This window comes from Lycium ferocissimum, unplaced genomic scaffold (genome assembly GCF_029784015.1).
Source record: "Lycium ferocissimum isolate CSIRO_LF1 unplaced genomic scaffold, AGI_CSIRO_Lferr_CH_V1 ctg7499, whole genome shotgun sequence".
In the NCBI taxonomy this organism is placed as follows: Eukaryota; Viridiplantae; Streptophyta; class Magnoliopsida; order Solanales; family Solanaceae; genus Lycium; species Lycium ferocissimum.
The window spans coordinates 15,158-34,261 of NW_026726806.1; the positions used below are offsets into that span (position 1 = coordinate 15,158).

Genomic DNA, 19,104 nt, shown 5'->3' on the forward strand with positions numbered 1-19,104 from the left:
TCAATGAAGGTCATACATCTGTATATAGGTGCGTATATAACGCCTGATATATGCGCGTATATAACACCTGTCTCTTTTTTTATATCATATCGGCCTCTCTGCGGCCATCATCATGTACATTGCTGCGATACTTACAGCCTAATTCTCATATCATCATAATAGTGCACCAGCTGATCAGGTGGTAATGCGTATATAATGCCTGCTCCTTTCCATACCCTATATACATATAATACTTGCGTATATATATATATATATATATATATATATATATATATATATATATATATATATATATACATACATATATATATATATATAGATGAATGTACTGCATGAATAACTGTATACATAAAACTGGACCCATAAACAGAAGGAATAATCATAAAGGGGGTACATGAACATCAAGGACTGAAATACTCTTATACTTTTAAGAGTAGACTAATATGAAATCTCGCTTACTCGCTTGTTGGATTTCATCATAGGATCATGCCAAAAGAAGGTAAGGATAGCCTTAACATACCTTGACGTATATCAAATCGTCCAACACCTACTTCTCGACTTATAAGTCTACAATTAAGACAACATAGACCTTCATTAGTCTAGGTACTTTATTTGCTAACCTCCTTTAGATGTATAAAGAGCTTAACGAATCATGAACAACATTTCTCTCATAAGCTTAACAACTCTTCAACTTCTCATTCACTTTAATACCAACCATAACAACAATAACAACACTTATATATCAAAATATATTCCAATCCATTCCCAATCATCTCTTAAAATAACCCTAAGTTACTATTTTGTCTTTCGTCACTTACCACTTTCACAACTACCCCCTCTTGACTTAGAATCACTAAAACTCTTGATACTCAACTTAAATACAAAGGTAGAAATCATTTACATACCTTGAGGGGTCAAGAATCCCAAGAATCACTTCACTTTAATTCCCTAAGCTCCACAACTTGAAGAAACCCTAAAAGCAACCTTTCTTCTTCACCATCTCGGGTTTACGGGGTCTGAGTTTTGTCAAATCTTCACTAATGTGATGGAAAATATTGAGAGAGAATGTATTAGGGTTTTTCTGATTTTTGGAAGGAGGAAAATATGAAATGAAATCGTGACCTACATATTTATACTTGGAGAATTAACCGCTTCAGTGGTCCGATTCGACGAGCGGGTCAATGACCCGTCGATGTGTCAACGGTCCTTCGGCGTGCTCGTCGACGCCGCGTCTTGCAGTAACGCGTGCGGAACCCTATCGACGCTCACAACGATGGACCGTCGATGTGTTCGACGACCCGTGCGTGATCGGTGTCTACAAACTTTTCCAATTCCGGCCGGATCGTGTCGATTCGATTCGTTCAACTTCTAATCCGTAAATCATGGGAATACGTCGGTAGCATTACACACGGGATAGGACACTTTCTATCTCCAAAACTCCTGCTCGGGTCTCAATCCCAAGGCCTACCCAACTAGGGAATCATAAGTTCTACCACTACGAAAACGAGGGGTGTAACATTCTTTCGAGCATTCGTCCTCGAATGTTCGAACAATCCTGGGTTTTAAAAATTTTCGAAAGAGTTTCCCTGTACTTATATCAATCCGTCCTGTACACAACAACCCAAAATAATGCCTCATAGGGCCACACACTGCAACACACATTACCATGGCCTCACACGACCAAATTGCGATAATTGAAATGAAAACAATACTCGGGAAAGTGATGTCTCCAATCGCAACTCGGGAACAAATGCGGTACTTGGCTTCCCAAGTCACTTCTTCAACATTCTTATTCCTCCACAAGACTTTGACGGAGGCTACATCTTTGGTCCGCAACCGACGAACCCGCCTCGTCCAATATAGCCACCGGAACCTCTTCGTACCGGATATCATTCACCGGTACAACTTTTTGAAGGATCTCGATACACTACAAAGCATTGATACCATGTACCGATTCTAACTCGAAGGAAATTCTAGTTCATATGCCACCGTCTACACGAATGATCTTATATGGCCCAATATATCGAGGGTCGGCCTTACCTTCTTACCAAACCTCATCACTCCTTCATAGGCGAAACTTTCAGAACACCCGCCGCCCATTTTGAACTCTAGCTTACGTCGCCGATTATCCGCATAATCGTTCGGGCTATTAGCAATCTCTCTCTAATTACCTTCAATTTTCGAATTAAAAGAGATTCTCCCTAATATCAAACCATCCTATAGGCGATCTACACCTCCGCCCATATAAGGCTTTATAAGGAGCCATTTGAATACCGAAACGGTAACCGTTGTTATACAACTCGATAAGAGGCAAAATGATCCTCCAACCGCCCCGAAAGTCAAGCACCAAGCTCGAGCATATCCTCAAGGTCTATGTGTAGTACGCTCGCTTGTCCATCCGTCCGGAGGTGGAATACGGTGCTACAGGCGTTATGTCCGTTCTTGCATAATCGACGGAAATAATTAAGACTTGTGCGTTGCGATAATAGTTGAAATGTTGGTTATGAAATAAAAAGCGAAAGACCTCGGCATAAGGCCGAAAGTGAATTTTGAAATTCTCGGAAATTCCGAATCACACTTTTCGCCGAATTGGGCAAAGTAAAAATTTGAAAAAACTTGGTGTGTTCCATTATGGCATGGTCTAAGCGACAAATTTTAGTAATCTTTCATACCATCCCACCAATGACTTTAAATGATATATATGCAAGACTTGACCATAGAATTTTCAAGAAAAGTATAGAACAAAAAAAAAACTTAAAGACCAGCCAATTCGGCTGAACAGCCCCCAACCAAACAAAATTTTTCTTGCTTTGTTTCTAATCCAAAAATCTTGATTTTCACATATTTGTAGAGTACGCAAGACGCTCTCCAACTTGATATAATTGGTTTGGCGGAAGAGCGACGTTTGCGGCGTAACAACAAGAAAAGGTGAATTTTTCCATTCTTGTGTTATGGAAGTTGTATGGATATGATAAGGATTGGAAATAGGACAATTCCGTGGTTTGGTGTGTGTATAAATATGCATGTGTGTGTGAAGGCCATGTTTGGCCGGGTTACATGGAAATTGAAGGGGTGAATTCAAGTTTGTTTGGTTTGCTAGTTGCGTTGTTGTGGTATTTATGACGTAAATGAATGTTTAACGAATCGAATTAGCGATTGAAAATGGTTATGGATTATTATGGAAAATGTATGATTTTGGCATATTGTGTATATCATTGTATAATTATGATATGAAGACTTTAAATGTGGCTTATGGTTGTTTCTAGTAAATTTGGAGTGAAACAATGCTTCGTTGAAGGATCTGGGATTCAATACAAGGTGCCATATTATTTGAATTTATGTATGTTGCTTGGACTACTATTAGAATGTGTTTGAATGACTTGAAGTAAGTAAATGAATACGATAACGTTGATGTTAGTTCGATATTGTGAAGTTTGGATGAAAGTTGTTAGTTTATGTAAAAAGAGAGAATATTAACGTTAGAACGATTTTGTTGTGAATGGCGATGTTGTGATATTATGGATTGTTGTTGTTGTTATGTACGGAGCCGAGCTAAGTCTCGGAGGTTATGTGTATAAGAGAAATTTATTTAATAAAATTTTTCTTTCAAACCTCTAATTGTAGCTTTGACCATTTAATGTAGTTTCTGAATTTATGAAACGGGATCGTTAACGTTTTGGGTGAGCATACGACGTATCTAAGGATCTTCCTACTTCTTCGTTAGGCAATGTCTTAGTATGCTAGGTGAATATTGGAACCTCGGAACAACGCTCCTCGAAACCCGATCAACAAAAACCTACTTTTCATTCAATTCAAGTAAGCTTAAAGGCTCTATTTTGGCTTAATGGTAATGTAATCTAAAGTCCGAAACCTATCGAAATGTGATCGGGTATGGAAAAGAATCATTATGTATGATCCTTTGGCCTCTAATTGTTCCGTAAATTATCTCGCGACCCGTTGGTGGGCCTTACTCGAGATGCCCTAGCGGTCTTATTCAAACTCTTTTTGAATAAAGTTCGATATGAAATCTTCGGATTGAGCCTCCTTAAGGCTAATGTTTTGAATGTTAAGATACCTTAATCTACGTTTTGAGCCATACTCTCATTTTGTGAAATGAATATTCGTATTGACTAAGTATTCGATTATTTTATGCTAAGAAATGATTTATGATATCATTATGTTTTGAAAGGCCATTTTGAAACATATTTTGCATTTGTATGCTCACCCGTGCCTTATATGAAACCATCATAATTCGGCCGTACTTGTGAACGTTCTCGAACTTGCCACATGGTAACGGGTTGGCATTGATATGCTTGTAAATGATGCCATAACGCTCATAGTGACTGTGTCCTTTTGTGTTATAAGGCTTTCGGAGCCGGCGACCACGTTCTTGAAAGCGTTTGCATGATTTCGTTTGCATTATGTATATATATATGATTTGACACGAAGTTTAACATTTGAATACCCGATAATCGATATGTGCTTTATATACTTAGTATTTCGTCGAACTCGATAAGAGGCGTTTCAAATGATCCTTGTTTTGATTATCCTATTGGACTGCTCCTTTTGATTCGGGCTTGCTTTTGGTATATAACTTTGTTATGTATATTTTGTGTATATTTGGGTTACTTGCCGAGTACGGCGGGGGCCCCGTACGAGCATGTGATTCTCTCCTTTTGTCTAGGGTATGTGGACATAGTATGTGGGTCGTGCCTACTTTCATATGATTATGTTTGTATTGTCACCGGGATATTTTCCGCGCGGCGTGTGTGGTGGTGATATTTTGACGGTATTTGTCGCCGGCGGCCGTCCGCACGTGCATATATGGCCGTTGGCCCCGTGTGGCCTTTGTTGGTATTTGTGTGCGGGGTTATTTTGGGTTAGTCCATAAAACCGCCGAAATTTTCTGGAAATTATTGAGCCGGGAAATTTGGCCTTATCGGCTTTTGTTATAAATATTGAGCATGTTCGTCATGTTTTGAAGTTACGTGCTAGGTATACGTCCCGGATGCTCGGCTCGGGCACTAGTGCAACGGGATTTGTTCGTGACATAAGACTCACCGAGTCCCCAAAAGAAATGACTTCTAGAATTCGGATTGTGAATTTGTGCTCCCCTATGTGAAATAATGGCTGGAGGAACACCATGGAGTCGTATAATTTCCTTAAGATAAAGCCTCGCATAATCCTTGGCTGCATAAGTAGTTCTGACAAGTAGAAAGTGAGCTGACTTTGTGAGCCTATCAACTATAACCCATATCGAATCACACTTCCGCTGAGTACGAGGCAACCCTGTAATGAAGTCCATATTAATTACCTCCCACTTCCATGTTGGGATCTCTATAGCTTGCAATAGACCTCCAGGCTTCTGGTGTTCTATTTTGACCTACTGATAATTCGAACACTGAGCGACAAATTCTGCTATATCTCTTTTCATACCATCCCACCAATAAACTTCCTTGAGATCATGGTACATCTTTGTTAATCCTGGATGAATAGAATAGCGCTTAGAGTAATGTGCCTCTCCCATAATCTGATGAGTAGTCCGCAACACTAGGGACACACAATCTACCTCGATATCGAGTACTCCATCACTTGTGATCACAAAGGTGTGTCTTTTCTTTCGAGGTCGTATCTCGGTAATGAACTAGAGCAGGATCTTCATACTGACGCTCCTTTATGTCAACTATCAGGGATGATACCGCTGTGTCTTGAACAGTGACCCCTGCATTACCTGAATCTATCAATCGAACTCCGAGGCTAGCTAATCGATGAACCTCATGGACTATCTCTCTTTTCGCTGGCATGTATGACAAGCTACCCATAGATTTACGACTGAGGGCATCGGCTACTACAATAGCCTTCCTGGGATAATACAGAATATCCACATCATAATCTTTTAACCTCTCCAACCATCGCCTCTGACGCAAGTTCAAATCCTTCTGCGTAAAGATGTACTGGAGACTCTTATGATCAGTATAGATATCAACATGGACACCGCATAAGTAGTGCCTCCATATCTTCAAAGCATGAATCACTGCCGCTAACTCAAGATCATGGGTTGGATAGTTCTTCTCGTGCTTCTTCAACTGTCTAGAAGCATAAGCGACAACCTTACCGTGCTGCATCAACACACAGCCCAATCGAACACCTGAAGCATCACAATATACCACATAGCCATCTGCTCCTTCTGAAAGAGTCAAAACTGGTGCTGAAGTTAGCTTATCCTTCAATGTCTGAAAACTCTGCTCACAAGCATCTGTCCATTGGAACTTAGCTGATTTCTGAGTCAATTTGGTCAATGGGGCTGAAAGAGAGGAAAATCCTTCTACAAACCTTCTATAATAACCTGCCAAGCCTAAGAAACTACGTATCTCCGTTGGTGCCGTGGGCCTTGGCCAATTCTTCATAGCCTCAATCTTTTGGGCATCCACCCTAACGCCTTCCTCTGAAATAATGTGACCCAGAAATGCCACAGAGTTCAACCAGAACTCACACTTAGAAAACTTGGCATACCACTCTTTACCTCGAAGAATTCCAAGCACTGTCCATAGATGTTCTGCATGATCGGCCTCTGACGGCGAATAAACCAAAATATCATCTATAAACACAATTACGAACAAATCTAGAAAGGGTCTGAATACACGATTCATCAAATCCATGAATACGGCTGGGGCATTAGTTAGCCCGAACGACATAACACGGAATTCATAATGGCCATATCTAGTCCGGAATGCTGTCTTCGGAATGTCTCCTTCCTTCACTCTAACCTGGTGGTATCCTGACCTCAAGTCTATCTTCGAGAAATACTTGGCGCCTTGCAACTGATCAAATAAATCATCAATCCTCGGAAGCGGATACTTATTCTTTACAGTCACTTTATTCAATTGCCTATAGTCAATACACATTCGCAAGGAACCATCCTTCTTCTTCACAAATAACACCGGCGCTCCCTACGGTGATGTACTAGGCTTGATAAAGCCCTTCTCGAGCAAATTTTTCAACTGCTCCTTCAATTCCTTCAACTCCGTAGGTGCCATCCTATAAGGAGGAATAGATATTGGCTGGGTGTCTGGCAATAGGTCAATAGCAAAATCGATCTCCCTCTCTGGGGGAATGCCTGGAAGCTCATCTGGAAACACTTCTGGGAATTCATTAACCACAGGGACGGACTGAAGAGTCGGCGACTCTGCTTGCACATCTTGAACTCGAACTAGATGAAAAACATACCCTTTTCTGATCATCTTCTCTGCCTTAAGGTAGGAAATAAATCTACCTCTAGGTGAAGTAGCATTGCTCTTCCACTCTAGGACTGGCTCGCCTGGAAACTGAAATCAAACCATCTTTGCTCTACAATTGACATTAGCATAACAAGAAGCTAACCAGTCCATGCCCATAATAATATAAAAATCAATCATATCAAACTCAATCAAATCTGCCATGGTGTGGCGATCATAAACTATAACAACACAGTCCCGGTATACTCGCCTAGCTATAACCGGATCACCAACTGGCGTGGACACCTCGAAAGGTTTGATCAACTTAGGCTCTACCCTAAACTTGCTGGCAACAAATGGTGTAACATATGATAAGGTGGAACCTGGATCGATCGGTGCATAAACATCATGGGAGGAAATCGATAATATATCTGTAACAACATCAGGAGACGTCTCGCGGTCCGTCTCTACCGCCCAATGCACACAGCGGTGCCGAGGACCGCTCGAGCCGGGCGCTCCACTCCTCCCTACCTCGCCCGCCGGCGGCATCCGAAAACTTGCCTTGAAGGGCGCACTACGAAAAAGAGCCGCCCACACACACCCCGTAGGCCGAACCATACCGTACCAATCCTCATCGGGCACTCCTCTCCCCTCGTGGCCCTAGGCGGCCATAAGCATAACAACCATCTGATCCCAGTCGACACTGACCGGCGTGTAACTTGCCACACTGGGCACATCGCGGCAAAGGGGGTCTCATCTGGCCTGACTCTGGTCTGTACTGAGAGCCTGATGCTCTAGAACTCTGGCCTGCTCCGGAATAAGGAGACCGGTCAAATCTCGGACCTGGAAACCGCGGAGATGCACTCCCTGCTGAATGGAAAGGATATCGGGGATGCTGCTGTCTCTGTCCTCCTCTAAACTCACCCCCACTATCAAAAGATCTGGACCTCTTACCATGGCCCCGGTCACGATCACGATCTGTCCTCCTCTGGAGCTTGCGATTTTCCAAATTCTACGCATATGCCTGTATACCGGAGATATCCATGCCTGGCTGTAATGTGGCAGTCGTACAAGCATCAAGCAAATGTGGCCCTAGACTTGCCACAAAACGATGAACTCTATCCTCCATCTCAGCCACCATGGCTGAAGCATACGTGGCCATAGAATCAAAATACACGCAATACTCCTGGACACTCATACTGCCCTGCTCAATACGTAAGAATCTATCTGCTCAGGCTCGCCTGACCTCAGGAGGCCAATAATGGCGGATAAAAGCATCTGCGAACTCGCGCCACACAGCTAGAGGGGCATTCTCTCCCTTAGATAACTCTAGAGTCTGATACCACTGTACTACAATATCACGCAGCCTATACGAAGCCAACTCTACGGACTCGACCTCATCCGCATGCATAACCCTCAAAGTCCTCTGCATATCATCAATGAAATCTTGAGGGTTCATATTCTGCTTTACCACGAAAAACTCTGGAGGACCTAACCCAAGGAAGGTATTAACCCTCGAACTACCAGTCCCATCTGCCTGGTCAACACCGACTCCCTGTCGCTGAGCCTGGGCGGCTACTAATCTGGTCAACAACCGTATAGCATCTCGCATATCCTGGCCCGGTGCATCCGGCTGAGAAACTGGGGCAGGGGCTGGAGGCGGTGTATGCGATGTCTCAGATGGCCCCTCACTCTGAATCGCATCCTGGGCTCTAGTGGCCTGTCGAGTACGGCTAGTGGCCTCACCTGTGGCTTTCTTTCCCTTCTGGGCAGCTGTAGCTTTCTTGGGAGGCATCGCTGAAATCATAACAATTTATCAGAAAGCGAACGCCTAACACATGGCTCTATCGCACAATCTAGGAGGGAAAGAATGACATCATCCTAAATGTCCTGTAGCCTCCTGTTTATAAGTGTGGTGCACAACGCGCCCATAAACAAGACTTTACTGGACACGGTCCGTAGACAACCCTAGGACGGAACTGCTCTCATACCACTTCTGTCATGACCCAACCGATGAGCCGTGACGGGGGTCTGACCTCTAGCGACCAAACACCCCTATACTCGTATCTGAAATATACTGAACATCAAAGGCCCATGAATGGCACAACTAATCTCATAAAAAGGAAACCTCAAAACTCTGTAAAATCTGCATACATATATACACAATCATGCGGAAGAACAGTGCAAGCCAGCTAGGTCGCTACATATCCGTACACAAAAGAATAGAGGCCGACAAGGCTACATCGTCCGACTAATACATACAACTGTCTACAGACCTCTATTGGAATAAAAGCCGTAGAAAGGACGGGACAGGCTCCGTCATACCCATATGCATACACATCTCAAAAGGGGCATACTAAAACGACCGTAGCTCCGATCGAATGGAGCGTGCGACTAACCGGCTAAATCTAGAGGTCCTACTGAGCTGGACCACCTGTCTGTCTCCCTGTACCTGCGGGCATGAACGCGCCCCCCCCCGAGCAACGGGGAGTCAGTACGGATAATGTACTAAGCATATAAAGCATAAGAGCAACATCATATATATATATACACATGGGAATCATGGATAAGATCTGAACTCATAAGCTGAATTGACTGACTGCATGTACTTGTATGAACTAGTATCTGCATGTACTTGTATGAACTAGTATCTGCATGAATCTGTATATCTAACAATGCCTCTGTGGGCGCATAATATGCATGCTCGTGCCTATCAATGAAGGTCATACATCTGTATATAGGTGCGTATATAACGCCTGATATATGCGCGTATATAACGCCTGTCTCTTTTCTCATATCATATCGGCCTCTCTGCGACCATCATCATGTACATTGCTGCGATACTTACAGCCTGATTCTCATATCATCATAATAGTACACCGGCTGATCAGGTGGTAATGCATCTATAATGCCTGCTCCTTTCCATACCCCATATACATATAATACTTGCGTATATAACGCCTTACGGTCACGGGTCGGCATATATATATATATATATATATATATATATATATATATATATATATATATATATAAATGAATGTAATGCATGAATAACTGTATACATAAAACTGGACCCATGAACAGAAGGAATAATCATAAAGTGGGTACATGAACATCAAGGACTGAAATACTCCTATACTTCTAAGAGTAGAGTAATATGAAATCTCGCTTACTCGCTTGTTGGATCACATCATAGGATCATGCTAAAAAGAAGGTAAGAATAGCCTTAACATACCTTGACGTATATCAAATCGTCCAACTCCTACTTCTCGACTTGTAAGTCTACAATTAAGACAACAAAGACCTTCATTAGACTAGGTACTTCACTTGCTAACCTCCTTTATATGCATAGAGAGCTTAACGAGTCATGAACAACATTTCTCTCATAAGCTTAACAACTCTTCAACTTCTCATTCACTTTAATACCAACCATAACAACAATAACAACACTTATATATCAAAATATATTCCAATCCATTCCCAATCATCTCTTAAAATAACCCTAAGTTACTATTTTATCTTTCGTCACTTACCACTTTCACAACTACCCCCTCTTGACTTAGAATCATTAAAACTCTTGATACTTAACTTAACTACAAAGGTAGAGATCATTTACATATCTTGAGGGGTCAAGAATCCCAAGAATCACTTCACTTTAATTCCCTAAGCTCCACAACTTGAGGAAACCCTAGAAGCAACCTTTTTTCTTCACCATCTCGGGTTTACGGGGTCCGAGTCTTGTCAAATCTTCACTAATGTGATAGAAAATATTGGAAGAGAATGTATTAGTGTTTTTCTGATTTTTGGAAGGAGGAAAATATGAAATGAAGTCGTGAACCATATATTTATACTTGAAGAATTAACTGCTTCAGTGGTCCGGTTCGACGAGCGGGTCGACGACCCGTCGACGTGTCGACGGTCCATCAATGTGCTCATCGACCTGCGCCTGCAGAATGCAGGGCTGTGAAACCCTGTCGACGCCACACAACGACGGCCCATAGATAGGTTCGACGACCCGGCGATAGTGACTGGTGTCTGTAGACTTTTCCAATTCAGTTCAAATCACGTCGATTCGATTCGTTCAACTTCTAATCCTGTAAATCACCAGGAATAACTGCTGGTATCATTACACACGGGGTAGGATACTTTCTATCTCCAAAACCCAGGCTTGGGTCTCAATTTCCAAGGCCTACCCAACTAGGAAATCATAAGTTCTACCACTACGAAAACGAGGGGTGTAACACTCATTACAGTATTTCCTTGTATATCATCAATGTATCAATAATATATTATGAAGGATGAGAATGCTTGCAATGTATGAGTTCAGTGTCAATAATCAAATCAATATCAAAAGTACCACACATGGCAAACAAGTAATATCAATAATAAGGCTACACAATAAGCTATAATGGAATCACTATACTCATCTTAATATCAATCAAGTGAAGTACCGCAGTATCATAGCCATAATATATCTCTAATCACTAATATCCGATGTCTCAACGTGGCAACGAGCTAATAAGTAAATAGAACAAGCTAAGTCAACAACGCAATGTGGTGGCTAGCTCCCAAGTCACACAGCCCAACCTAAGACAATATCCAACCCCACTTCATACCCGAAGGTTGACATGCATTCCCTGACAATATCATCTAAACATGAGCTTCGCTAATCGAAGTCTCACTATAAAGTAAACCATAACCTACTTGGAAGGCCAAACAACAAAGTCTCCAATAATGAAACCTTAGTCTTCCCTTTCCTTTGAGTAGTGAGATAATGAAAGTCTAAACATGTCCGAATCATGGAATTAGAATCAAGAAAAACATCATTCAAAACCTACTTCTATTCAAGCCCCAAATTCCCAACCTATGGAATAGGGTTTATGAACTAGAAAGGTGAAATTAGGAATCTAAAGATCTCAACATGAAATTAAAGCTCTAGATGATCAATTCCCATCAATATCAAGCTAGAAGAACCAACAATTTACTCAAATTCGGATTCTAGGCAAAACCCCCAAATTTGGGTATAAATCCTAACTCCCAATTCAACAATTAGACCTTAATCGAGAAGTAAACATATTACTATAGCTTATATTCATCAAATCCATGCTAAATAAAGCTAACCCAACCACAAATTTTAGATTTATAGCCAAGAAAATCATTTTGGGAAGATACCCATTAAAACCCACTTGTTAATACTCAACTTATTGATGAACTTAGCATGAACCATGGATTTTTATAGAGATTTAATGATCAAGGAATGAAGTAGGAGAAACTCAGCACAAAGCTTAGCCTCTTCAAGAACTCCAAAACCCTCTCCAATAGCCTTTAGACAAAATGGGGAAATGTTTAGAGACTTAGGGTTTTTATCACTTAAACCATTCAGTTACTGCCTTACCTTCACTTCAGCGCTTAGCTTGACCGCTTCGGTGGTCGCGCTTCGACGCTCAGGGTACTGCTTCGGCCATCGGTTCACTACTTTTGCGGTATTAGTGTCGCGAAAATGGACACCAGTAAACCAGAAAATAGTCCAAGTTTCATGAACTTCACCCGAAGTCCCGACTAACACTCGATACCATGTGCTGACAAATAAAATATGCAACTATACATAAAAATACGCTACGAGTGCACTTGTGGCCTTGGAATTCCCATCGGGGGTCTCGTTGATCGAGTCAAACCCCAATACCTCAAAACTAACCTTCCAACTCAAGTCCCAAAATGCAACCGAGTGCATTGGGAAAAGAACCAAATATGCTCATGAGTTCTAACAGATCATTCGGACCTCTCAAAATCAACAGATTCCCGAAATAGGTCCGTTTACCCAAAAGTCAACTTTCAGTCAACCATTTTTTGATTTTAAGCCAAATTTCCCCAAAACTTACTCAAATCAACTCCAATGACCTCGGGAAGCGTGCCAACTGTCTATGCGGGTCAAATATAAGCTAATAAATCTCGAAAAAGGATCAAAAGGGTCGAAAACGCAATAACGACCAAACGGGTCGTTACATATTGTAAGGACCTGTCCACCTGGATTTCAATTTTCCTGGAAATAGCCTAAGTCTACTATTGTAGAGAAGTACTTGATCTCCAATTTTTAAACTTTTTTATCGGATTAAATTGTCATGCCATTTTTCGATTTTTCTTTGAAAATTTTGGCATTTTCATAGGCTTCCAATCTCAACTCTTCCAACTCATTAACCTGAAAAATCTATTTTTATCAGCAGAGTTCATGTAGTGCCCAATAAGCCTTGTGTTCTAATTCAACAGGAAGATGACAAGCCTTTCGAAAGACTAATTTGTATGGGGTAGTACGAATTGGCGTTTTAAATGCCCTTCGATATGCCCATAATACATCCTCTAATTTCAGAGCCCAGTCTTTTCTTGAGATTCCAACTTGTTTTTCAAGTATTCTTTTTAATTCTCGGTTGGAAACCTCAACTTGCCCTTGAGTTTGAGCATGATACGGTGTTCCGTTTTATGGTTACATATTTTACAAAGCGTAAAATTTTCTATTCATGAAGAGAGTCCCTTGATCACTAGTGATAACTCGTGGAGTGCCGAATCTAGCAAAAATATTTTTTCTGAGAAAATCACACACGATTCTAGCATCATTTTTCTTTGTGGGAATGGCTTCAACCCATCTTGAAACATAATCCACAACCACAAGGATATATTCAAAAGAATGAGATGAGGGAAAAGGACCCATAAAATCTGTTCTCCGTACATCAAATATTTCACATACCTGGATTGATTGTAATGGCATCTCATCTCTCTTGGTAATATTACCTATTCTTTGAAACTTGTTACATCTTGTGATGTATGCACGTGCATCCTTGAAAAGCGTTGGCCAGAAAAATCCCACTTTCAAAAGTTTAAAAGCAGTTCGGTTGGCTGCATAATGTCCTCTGATTGCTTCACCATGACAGTGGTACAATATCTGGTTCATTTCTTCTTCGGGTACATATCTTCTAATGATATTATCTACACAATATCTAAACAAGGAAGGTTCATCCCACATATAATATTTAGCATCATATATAAGCTTTTTCCTTTGTTGGTAAGATAGATCGTCTTTAAGTGTCCACTTTCCAAGCAAATAATTTGCAATGTCTGCAAATCAAGGTGGTTGAGTCACAATTGAATTGACAGAAAGAATACATTCATTGGGAAACTCTTCTTTTATATCAAAAGACTCACGATGGGGGTTCTCTAATCTAGAAAAATGGTCAGCTACCTGATTCTCTGTTCCTTTTTTATACTTTATCTCAATGTCAAACTCTTGAAGAAGTAATATCCCTCGTAACAATCTAGGTTGGGTATCTTTCTTTGCTAAGAGATATTTTAAAGCCACATGATCAGTGAAAACTGTAACCTTGGTACCTATTAGATAGGAACGAAATTTATCAAATGCAAAACCTCTGCTAGTAATTCTCTTTCAGTTGTGGCATAATTCAGCTAAGCCTCATTTAATGTCCTACTAGCGTAGTAAATGGGACAAAATTTTTATCTTTTCTTTGGCCTAAAATAGCTCCGACTGCTATATCACCCGCATCACACATGACCTCAAAAGGTTGACTCCAATCAGGGGATACGACTACAGGTGTAGTTGATAATTTGTCCTTAAGAGTTTCAAAAGCCTTCAAACAATCACTCGAAAAATTAAACTTAATATCTTTCATCAAGAGGTTAGTCAAAGGTTTTGAAATCCTTGAAAAGTCTTTTATGAATCTTCTGTAAAAACTTGCATGGCTGAGAAAACTTCTAATGCCTTTAATAGTTGTGGGAAGGGGTAATCCTGCTATAAGGTCAATTTTTGCTTTATCAAATTCTATCCCTTTAGCAGTGATTTTATGTCCTAAAATAATTCCCTCAATAACCATAAAATAACATTGTTCCCAATTAAGAATTAGGTTTGTCTCTTCGCATCTTTTAAGAACTAGGGTCAAATAGTGAAGACAATCTTCAAATGTTTTTCCAAAAAGTGTGAAATCATCCATAAAAATCTCCAAAAACTTTTCATTCATGTTCGAAAAAATTGCAGACATGCAGCGTCGAAATGTGGCAGGTGCATTGCACAACCAAATGGCATTCTCCTGTAGGCATATGTTCCATGGGGACATGTGAAAGTAGTCTTATCCTGATCTTCCGATGCAATTGGTATCTGATTATAACCTGAATATTCATCAAGAAAACAATAAAATTTATATCCTGCTACTCTTTCCAACATTTGATTAATAAAAGGTAAAGGAAAATGATATTTTCTAGTGGTATCATTGAGACGTCTATAATCAATACAGACTCTTCATCCTGTAATAGTTCTTGCAGGTATGAGTTCATTATTTTCATTTTTTATGACAGTCATACCTCTTTTTCGGTACTACACGAACGGAGTCTTACCCACGGACCGTCGAGAAATGGGGAAAAATGATACTCTTTGCTAGTAGTTTTATTATCTCATTTTTTATCACTTCTTGCATTGCAGGATTCAATCTCCTGTGAGGTTGAATTATTGGTTTGTAGCTATCTTCCATGAGGATTCTATGTATGCAAATAGCTGGATTAATTCCTTTGATGTCTGCTCTAGTCCACCCTAAGGCTCCTTTATGTGCTCGTAGTACTTCAATCAAACTATCTTCCTGTTTTGTAGTCAAAGAAGATGAAATAGTTACTCGGAATAATTCTTGCTCAAGATAAATACGTTAAACGAGACGGGAGAATTTTGAGTTCAATTTTTAGTTGAACTTCTTCTGGTTGCATCTCATCAACTACTAAATCCTTTTCCAATAACTCAGTTTCTTCTTTTATGTTAGGATCAGTGGTGCCTGATGTGACCAAGCATCATTCCATTGAGTCTGAAATTAATTGATCATTTTTGTATTCATCTGCAAGGTCACTAATCATGTCAATCGAAAAGCATGAAGATGATGTCTCAACAACAACAACAACAACCACCCAGTGAAATCCCACAACGTGGGGTCTGGGGAGGGTAGAGTGTACGCAGACCTTACTCCTACCAAGGTAGGACGGCTGTTTCCGAAAGACCCTCGGCTAAAAAAAAAAAAGCATAAAAAGAGGTTAGATAAGGCTAAGAAATTCAAAGCGATATGGAAATGCAAATAACGAAAGCGACACAGATAAAATAGGATGTCTCATCTCCTAAAAATCTTAGTATTTTTTGGATATAAAAAATGACTCTTTCTTCATCTACTCTCAAAATTAGTTGTCCTTGATGGAAATCTATGATTGCTGTACCTGTAGTAAGAAATGATCTACCAAAAATATTGGTTCATCAGGACATTCCTCCATTCCAAGTACTATAAAATCTACCGGGAAAATAAACTTATCTACTTTAACAAGAACATTCTCAATGATTCCCTTAGGTTTCTTGGTACTTTGATTTGCAAATTGAAGAGAAACAACTGTATTTTTCATCTCACCAAGATCTTTTTTTTTTTTTTAAATAGAAAATGGAATCAAATTTATTGAAGCTCCATAATCATAAAGTGATTTTCCAAAGTATACACCTCCCAAAGTGCATGGAATTGTAAAACTACCTGGATCTTGAAGTTTTTGTGGTAGTTTGTTTTGAAGTATCACACTGCATTTCTCAGTAAGCATTACCACAAAAACTTCTTCTAATTTCCTTTTGTTTGATAAAATATCTTTTAAAAATTTGGCATATGAAGGTATTTACAATAAAGCATCAGTAAAAGGAATATTAATGTGGATCTGTTTTAAAATCTCCAAAAACTTTGCAAATTGATTATCGAGCTTCTCTCTTTTCAACTTTTGTGGAAAAGGAATTTTCACAGGGAAATGAGTCATTTTTTCAATATCTTCATTATTTTTCTTGACTTCTTTTTCTTCTGATGTTTCAGAAAATGTTTCAGCATTCTTACTGATGTCTACCTGTTGTTCGAGCTAATTCTGGTCTTGTCTCTCTACATAAGGTTCATCAAGATTCTGACATGATCTTAAAGCGATGACCTTAAGGTGCTCCTTTGGGTTTTTCTCCGTATTACTAGGTAAGGGATATTGAATATTTTCTGACACAAGAGTTTCCAATTGACTTAACTTTCCAAAATTTTTAGAGCCAAATTTTGACTCTCCATTTCTTCATCAGTGGCTATACTTGTACAATAGATCATCGAGATTTGAATGGGATTGTTAAGGCCTTTGCTGGTATGGTGTTGTTTGTTGATATGGTCTAAAATTTGATAGCCCGCGGTTTTGATTCTGGTATCCGGGTGGACCCTGTACCTATTGCTTTTGAAGGCTTTGGGAGTTTTCAGCACCATTTGGATTGCTCCATTGAAAGCCTAGATGTTTTTGTGCTAATGGACTACCAAAAGAGTATGGCTTGTATCCGAGGGCATTAACCTACTCATCATTTTGATTACTTGCTTTACATTCATGGTTTAGATGGTTTCCTCCACACATGTCACAAGCCTCAGCTTATCTTGACTATTGCGTATTCACCTGAAAAGATTCAAATTTTTGTGCCAAAGAAACAACTGTCAAAGTGTATTTAAAGCATCGCTTGATTTGATGCTTTGACTTCTTGATGATTACGCGGTTAGATGTCCATTGAATGGCATTTTCAGAGATTTCATTCATCATTTGTAGTGCTTCTTCTGTAGTTTTTCCCATAACGGAACCTCCTGCAGCTGCATCTATCACATTTCTAGATGAAGGTTTTAGACCATGATAGAAAATATACAACTGCATATGTTCAGGAATATCGTGGTGCGGACATTTTCTTAGCGTTGATTTTAATCTTTCCCATGCTTGATAAACTGACTCAGTGTCAATCTGCAAGAAATTAGAAATATCTTGTCTTAATTTTGTGGTTTTAGCAGGAGAAAAATATTTATTTAAAAATTTCTGAGTCATCTACTCCCATGTGGTAGTAGACCCTTGAGGCAAACTTCACAACCAAGTCTTGGCATCAAAAAGGAAATAGCCTCAACTTTATTGCTTCAGCAGGTACTCCATTATACTTAGCAGTTTCAACAAGTTTCAGAAAATCAATTAAATGACTGTGTGGATCTTCACCTAGATCATCAGTGAAGATACAAATTGTTGAATTGTTTGAATCAAGCTTGTCCTGATTTCAAAGTTGTTGGTTTCCATCGGAGGGTTCCTAACGTTGGATTCACAATTGAAGCGATCTGGTCTAGCATAATCCCATAGGATTCTGTTTGCTGGTCTTGGCGCCACTTCATCAAACTAATCTTCTACATGGACTAGTGGTGGGATCTCTGGTGAATTGACGTTATCTCCTAATTGGTGCTCCATTTTGTCACAAGTTATGCTTTGAGATGATGTTTGTTCTTTCCTACGTAAACGAAAAGATTTTTCAATTTCAGGATCATAACTGACCAACTGTTTAGTAGAAGAGCAGGTCATAAACTTCCTGAAATTTTTAGAACAAGAGAAATAATTCCTAACGTAGTAATAGTCATAGTATAAAAATAACAATAATTAAGAATAGTAAATAAGCAAACAAAAAATATAAAATAGAAAATTTACTAGGATGATAAAAGTAGTTGGTAAGGAAAAAAATAATATACTATTACCCTTAGATAATAATAGTTACTATGTTAATACTAGTAAAAAAACGTAACTAATGAGATAGTTACTGAATGTTTACTACCAAAAAAAAAAATTAACTCTTAGTTTGTTTTACGTTTAAGAACTACAGGGAAAGAAAGAGGTAAGACTTATGTGTTATTAAAATAGTAACAATAGTAGCACTAAAAACAGAAATAACTCTAATGATAATAAAAATAATAATAATAGTAATAATAAGTTCTCAAATTAGTAACAAAATATTTAATCTGAAGTAGATGTATGCCAATCCCCGGCAATGGCTGACGAAGCTAATTTG

The 19,104-nt window shown here is 39.6% G+C and overlaps 1 non-coding gene across 1 annotated transcript; it reads left to right on the plus strand.

The window, feature by feature from the left end:
- Positions 1-17,952: 17,952 nt before the first annotated feature.
- LOC132045650 (small nucleolar RNA R71) lies at positions 17,953-18,059 on the plus strand. Its single transcript, XR_009412498.1, has one exon. It is a non-coding gene; the product is annotated as a small nucleolar RNA R71 (small nucleolar RNA).
- Positions 18,060-19,104: the final 1,045 nt, after the last annotated feature.